This window comes from Neodiprion virginianus, chromosome 6 (genome assembly GCF_021901495.1).
Source record: "Neodiprion virginianus isolate iyNeoVirg1 chromosome 6, iyNeoVirg1.1, whole genome shotgun sequence".
NCBI classification, from domain to species: domain Eukaryota; kingdom Metazoa; phylum Arthropoda; class Insecta; order Hymenoptera; family Diprionidae; genus Neodiprion; species Neodiprion virginianus.
In genome coordinates, this window is record NC_060882.1 from 18,129,939 (window position 1) to 18,138,149 (window position 8,211).

Consider the following 8,211-nt stretch of genomic DNA (forward strand, 5'->3'; position numbering starts at 1 on the left):
ATACACTAATGATATTTTTATTCTTCCTCGGAAGTTCATTAATATAATTGAAAGAAAAAGTCTGGTCGACGACAAATTTAACGTAAACTATGATAGGAAAAATTTGATCGGTCCTTTGGTATAATTATTATTATTAACTATCGTTAATATTATTATTATCATTATTAATATTACTACTATTATTACCATTCTCGTGGGGATTAAAATCAAATGATATTTATTAATATGCTGCTTGTGTTGTAAAGTGGCCGCGATTTCTTGATTTATTGGTAGTTGCATATATAATATAAAGAATAAGAAATCCGTATGTGTAATTTGCGAATATAGAAAACCGGGGAACGGAACTTTTGGCTTAGCTCGCGCGCCTGTGGGTTTCTGTTATAGACTTGACCATTATTATAATATTCTTTATGTGTATGTCTTTTTTAATTTAATATATTTATTTTTTCAAACGTATTTATATATTTATACAGTATTTTATACTGCATTCTTCTCAGATTTACATAAAAACAAATGCAGGTCAATCCTTTGGCTCTCAATTATTATACGTCATTATTGCATCATCATTATTATTATTATTATTATTATTATTACTATTAACATTATCATTATTATTATCATTATTGTTATTGTAGTTATGAATTAAAAAAACTTTCGTTTGGCGTGCAGTGTACATGAAGTAAAAACATTATCAAAGAGATTACTTTAGCTAGATAGAACAATAAAAAGAAATTGAGAAATGGTATATCTGTACAATAAATATGCAGCATACAAATTCATGTATATGTTTTTTTTTCGCGTAGTTGGAAAGGAAAAAAAAGAAAAACAACATGCTTCTTTCTTTGTTTTTTCTTTGTGATAGTTCATTCACGCGGGAACGATTGGAAGGCGATTAAGTGAAATTGAGAAAATATAAAATGAGAAAACAATAACGAAAACAGGTTTAACGACAAATAGCAACCACGTTATTTTACACAAAGCGTCGTATATGCAAGTATATTTTTTCACAATACGTACTGGGAGCCAATTGATAGACTGACAGGTCCGAAATCGTTTGCGACACGGGTATATATGCATATATATTATATATACACACACACGCGCGCGCATATACAGTGTATTATTCATAAAATTGTTCAATTAAATTACCGAATTAATTTATTATGTATAATTATCGTTTCCACGGTTGCATATGATTTTTCGATATATTCCAGCAACAGAATGAAACAAAAAAATTTGTCATTATTACAATGCCGATAGGATTATTATCATTTCGTATGGATATTTTTTTCAATTTATATTTTCATTTTTTGATTTTTTTTTTTTTTTTTTTTTTCAACCGTGATCCTGACGATTTCGACCAAATATTAACAATGGGACCACAATAATAATAATAATTTAAAGAAAAGAAAAATAATTATTAAAGAAAAAAAAAACCAAAAAAAAAAAAAATAAAAAAATAAACAATCCAAGTGACTGGAGCAAATTTATCAAAAGCGACTCGAGTTCGGGAAATGAAAATGTTGAAATTCGAGGGCGATTGAAGAGTTTGATTCCAGACATTTTTCTTTGTACGGTATTTCATTTTTGTTTGTTTTTTTTTTTTGAATTTTTTTTTCCTCAACAATATACGTATTTCTCTTCTCTTGTTTTCATATTAAAGCACGTCTCATGTACCACAAAACATTTAGTTTGATAAGTATTGCCAAGAATACACTACCTATTTAATACATTTTATTATTACAAAATATATTGCAAATGTGTTTCATTTATTTTTATACCTTTATCCGCGTTCCGTTTAATTAGCAATTTTTTTTTTTTCACGTATGTTACGCTGATTGTCCGATACGTTAAAATAATACGTAAACATTGGGCATCGCAATTCAGATAAGTAATTCTCACCTTCTTGATGTACAAATAACTTGCAGGATTTATACTGTACAGTCTTATTATACACACCAACTATGAATTCAAGTCTCAACGGTACCTTCAAATTGCGATAATCTTTTGGAAAATATGTTTATATTTCGTAATATTCTTGTGCAGTATAATAGATATATGTTTATGTTACAATGTCAGATTCATATAATATACGTCACAAAAAACAAAAGCAATGCACGTATCCGATATTCGGGGATACCGATTTCTCTTTTATGTGAGATTTTTCATTATTTCGTGTCTCGATGAAAAAGTTGAAAAATAAAACAGAACAATAAAAATTGTCGTAAATAATTGTCGGAGCCTTGCGAATATGTTTGAATGAAATTTCAGCGAGCACATCGAGCCACAAATGTAATGACGGATGGCTGGCAATAAAATAGTTGTAATATCTCGATACTGAAAGTATCAAGTGAGCCGAGGTGGCTAGTTTCATAATCTTGGGATTCGCGTTTAAACTTGAGACTCGGATCTGCAGAGCGGATGTTGTACTGCCTGTGTTTTATTACACGCATATACGTGACGCCTGCGTTTGCGATGTGTTCTCCAACCTTTGTATGCGAGGCCGCTTCTGTACTACCGGCAGTTTTTACATATACTGACCTTTTCTTACAGTTTCGATATGAAGCGAGAATTAACTCGCGGATAACGGTCCTTGAGCTTTTAGCATCGATTGCGGCAACACCATTCGAGCTGCTTGCGTGGGTTCCTACGCTGTGCTTCTTTCTTCTTTTCTTTTTCGTTTTTTCTTTATCCTTGCAGAGAAAACGTGGTCAGCGTATGATCCTCGTCGTGAAAACGTGTAATCGGTTAAGGGGATGCTACAGTCAGTACTTACCGACCGAGTATAATGTCACTTGTTTTCACTATTATCCAAGCCTGCGCAGCACGGATGCGAAAATACTGCAGTCAGCGCAATTATAAATGCAATACCGAATAAAACTATTCAAAAACTTTTTGGTATCGTGCGAAAATAACTCCAGGAAATACGTTTTTGCAAGAAATGATAATTTGGTTGTAGAATTCGTTGTGTGAGAGAATTTTTTTTTATTTTTGGATATTTGTATTCCGCATTGTGTGCACAATTTCACCGACTCCGGCACTTTCGCATCGGTGATGCGTAGTTGGCTCTGAGAAAAGGCAATAATGAAGGATATTTAACGCGGCCGGTAAAAACTAACTCCTTTTAAGGGGACCGGTTCACTTGATTTTCTACTAATCTACAAAACTCTGAAATAGCCAAATTTAAATTTTAATTTAAAGTACTCTTCGTTTTGGAAATTTTTTTCGAATCATTTTGTTTAGAAGACATGCGATTTTCGTTTCAATGTATGGCAGGAAAAGCTAGAAATATGGTTATTCGCGAGTTGTTTGAATTTTGAAAAAAATCAGCCGTACTGTTTCCCTTAAATTATTACTTATACCTACTACAGTTGACATATTTTTCTTTCTTTTACGTATAAAATCTTTAAGTTCTGAGAAACAGTCGCGAAATTAAATATCGTTTTCGGCCCTAAATACGCAGTCTGCTTGCATAAATCCAAGTCCATAACGCATTCGCATAAAACTAGATCGATTCGCGTGAAAAATTGGTGTGAAGTTTGCTTGTTTTGAATAAAATTTTCTCAGATAATCACTTATTGTCTAAACTTGTATAAAAATTTTCACCACCTATTATTTCTTCTGCTAAAATTTCACGTCTCATTCCGAAGTCATAATATGTTCATACTGTGAACAATTGATCGCATTTATTTCATTCAGCCTCGTCTCACTTGATTCAAACAAGTGGATTTATTCGGGTCAATGAATTTTCAATTATAGACTCAACTGCAATATTATATATACATTCTCTTTCGCCAATGAACATCGTAAATGACAGCTCTGATTTGAGCGATAATTTGAATTTATTGAATCGCGGTGAAATGTAGGAATCTTGTACATAAAATCTCGTAGAATCCTTGAACGAAAGAGAGATGAGAGGAAAAATATACGCTGAAAACGGATCGAAATATATCGTTAAATTTATGGTTGAAAAGATACCACATCCAAAAACCATGTAAGGTGTTTCGGAGTAAGAAAGAAATTATTCTCAATACGGAAAGTACTTTTCTAACCATCTCTACATACAATTCTTACGTTCAAAATGTAAAGTGCAAAGTACGTTATACGTTGAAAATTAATATTAATTCATGTTTTAGCACAGTAGAACAATATTCTTGACTATATAACTGTTCTTTCACGAATTTGTCAATACGGTGAAAAATGAAAACTAAATCGGCGAGTTATGTGAAAATCCTAGAGATCCTAATTAACCAGATCGATTGAATTCTGGCGATAAAACAGTAACGTGAAAAAAAATATATAAAGTTCGAAAATTGTAAAATTTCAGTTTTTACATCTGGCTGCTGCTCCGGCTTGATTATAATTCACGTGTAAAAATCCGTCTCTCTCGATTCCAGGTGCTCGGCTGTAAATCGTAAAATATCTCGCCATAGAGCGAGAGAGAAAGAGAGTCAGCACTGAATTATGTATCTGTTTTCGACGCAACTGTCCTGGCCCGATGACGTCACCGTCAATCAGATTCATTTAAGAGTACGAAACGGGGCGTCGAGTCGTTCGGTGTTCGCCGGTATATTTGTAACGGCTGCAGTGGCTGCAGAAACAAGACGTGGGATCGTGAAATGAAACCGAGGATCGAGAGTCGAAGGCGACAAGATTTCGCCGAGTGGAAAAGATCGGCAGCCTCGCCGATCGCCTCGAATTCCCAACATACGCTCCGTAATTGCAATCCTCTCCGTATTCGCACGTTTTGTTTTCTCTCCGTTAAATAATCACTCCGTGAAGCGATTTGCACGGAGGATTCGTTGAATCACGGATGACGAATCTGTCAAATCAGCCGGAAGTTCATTGCGGAATTTATATATTTGTGTATAAAAAGGTTGTATAACATGGTTTGCTTGGCTGGAGAAAGTTGAAAAATTCATAATCTCGAACTACGTGTTTATTTTATAAAACTAACTTGATTAATTAATATTTTATGCGCTCATCGTCCGTAGTTTCTATTATACCGTTGGGGTTTAAGGATGAGAAAAAACTTTGCAGTCGAATTCCCATATAATAATACAAGTGGTCCTGTAACTATGTTATATTTTGCCAACGTCTTACGTTTACCAGTTGTTGTTTATTCCTTTCTTTTTACTTTTTTATTAATTAAACGAACAGACGACCGCTCTTATTATCATACACATTATGTGCACACATGCGAAACTTGTATAACACGTGACGATAATAATTATAACAATAATAATAATATTAAATTATATAGCTGGTACATAACTCGAGGCGAAAACATGTGTTTATATAATTATCACGACGATCGGCATTATGCACCCGAAAATCTAGCTGCTTAATTTCTATTCCTTTCCTCAACAATTTCGGAAGATGAAATATTTTCACGATTTCTGTATCAACGGGCCGTTTGGCAGATAGGTTACATGCACACTATATTCGACTAAGGGGCATGCAGATATTTTGCAGAGGCTAAACTTTCGTCGAGACGAGTCGAGGCGTGTTATAATGTGAACGCGGTCGGTATTTTATTACACATATAATACAAATACATATACACCTACACACATTGACAAATGATTGATGGTCGTTGATGGAGGAACAATGAATAACAATTCGCCGCTTGCTGGTGACGTTGCATATACATATAAGTATGTAGGTACATAAATATACCAACGCGATGCGCCTCGTTCCAATCATTTACTGTATTTTATTGTTATTGGTGTTGTTATTATTATTATTTATACGCGACAATGCGAATAGCATTACAATCATACCCAGAAATACTGCAGAATATACTTTAATACAGGGGGAAATTGTTGATAACGATGTAATATTATTGTACGATGACGCGAAGAAATTTAATGCAAACGAATCGCCGAAAAAATGTCCGTGCATCGGATACAAAAATCGCCATTGAAAGATATATATATATATATATATTATAATTGTAATTTGGTTCGAATATTTCTTTCAAATTTTACGTAGGTCGGAAATGAAATCTTCAGGTCTTCCGTTACGCGTGCAACAAGCCGTGAGTAAAAAAAGCTATCGGGTGAGTGACAGATGTCAAGTTTTCGGATCCCGGTGGTACCTAACAGCTCGCATCGTGAACTAGGCGGTACATCTTACGTACGCATATTCAAAGTCGTTACCGGCACCCCGAACCCCGTCAATTAGGGCTACTCGGACTCATTGTGATGCAAAAAGATGCTGGAGGCGACCCCGGGGTGGATAATTCTCGAATTTCGGCTAGCCGAGGAATACGAACTAACCGATCGGTGGACTCGGTATGCGAGCAGACGCACGTCAGGTTGGGTCCTTCATTAGCGAATCCGTTTCGGCTCTCCTTGAGGCGTCGTGACGTCACTACGGTGATTTTAACGCATATGCGAAGAAATGAGTCAAAGCTAATAGAGAGAGAGAGAGAGCGAGAGAGGTGGCGTTACCCTGTGGATAAATAAATCGGTATACACGTACACATCCACACACGGGTGTAATTATGGTAGAGCGTCTCCTCGAGGAGCAATTGAATTTCTTTAATGTACGCTTTCGAGAAATCGAAACTCTTGTTGATCTCGAGGGCCTTATTGGCGGGAGGAAAATTAAATACGTTATGCCTTAAGACACCGAGACTACTTCACACATGCAGGCGACGGACACTGAAATCCTCTCGAGCTGCCTGCCCCTCCATCCTTATTCTCTTACCGTTCTCTCTCCCTTTCTCACCGACACCAGAATCACCTTCCCACGCCAATACAGAGTCGCTTCGGGCTCTCGATGTTTCGTAAATGATGAACGCAAAGCCGCTCGAGTTTATTGACCGCTCCTCTGGACGCAACTTGTGCGCTGCAGTTTGGTAAAATTATCTAATTTTCGGAAGGCTTTACATTTTAGGTAGAAACTGAGAAAATTTATACTTGATCCTCCCTCCGCGTGAACACTGCAGGGTCTTGTGGGGAACGGTCATTTTCTAAATATCAATTTTTAAGAACAATACTTTCCAAACTTTTTAGTCTAACAAATTTTTGACAGTGTAGTCAACGCTTTGAGAAGAAACCCTGAATTTTTTCTGATTTCTCGAAAGCCTAGAACACTTTGAAAGAGTGTGCAGATAAAAGATGTATGTAAAAAACAAGTGTTCACACGGAGGTGTCCTCGAAGTCCTGTCCAAGCTTTTTTCGTGAAAATGCGAAACTTGTCACGGAATCTTTTCATTTTTCCGTACCAATCAGATCAATTGGAAACCAAATATTTATGGCATTCAAGACTTGAGCATGTGCAGAAATGAACTTTAGCAAGCTGTAGCTTCTGAACTAACATTCGGGAAGCAAAGTTAATTGTACTTGACTTTACCTTCCTCGTTCGATTGTCTTTAAGCAAGGGTATTCGTTTTTTTAATTTAACTCGATCGATCGAAGTCTTGAAAAGAATTTCAACGCTGTAGAATTCCGTACCAACATCCTGTGACCGAGTGAAATCTATAATGAGTAAAAGAAACTACAGCTCGCTAATAAGTATGAATACGGTCAAAAACGAAATTGGTGTCCAGCATATTGAAATAAAAACAACAAAAAACAAATGAAATAATGGTCGCGAGTGAATAATCAAACTATGAAGAAAAAAGTCATTATGGCCCGGTGAAGTTCATTTTGTTCAGATGCAGATAATCTCTAAGGTCATAAATATTCATGCGGTTTTGATAGCGCAATGACAACCCAACTAAATACCGGACACCGTCCTATACCTAATGGGGTGAAATATACCGACCGTCGGTAACGCAGGCGGCAAAAAACCGGTCAGTTTCAGGTGTCCGAAGATCCCATGAACTTTGGCGTTAAAGAGCGCAGCTGCTGCACGTATTAGGTATACACCTATAAGATTGTCGAAAGATTTTGAAACCCGACGCGGTTCACGGCTGTGCTTACAATTAGTTAGGCATCGCGAGACACGTGCGGAGAACTTTAAAAATACGTCGAAGCTGGCGCGTCAAGCGCGCGAGGATCAATTTTTGGGCAATTAAACGTATCGAGGGGGTGTCGCAAGGTCTGACAGAATAAACGAGTCGCGACATGTCGTCAACATCCACGTTGAATTAGCCGAGGCTGCCTGCCAATAGATGCCTTTGACCCACAGGAGCCAGCAATGGAGGCTGCAGGCTTTGAGGTAATCTCGCCGAAGATGCGGGTGTGTACGATGCTTATA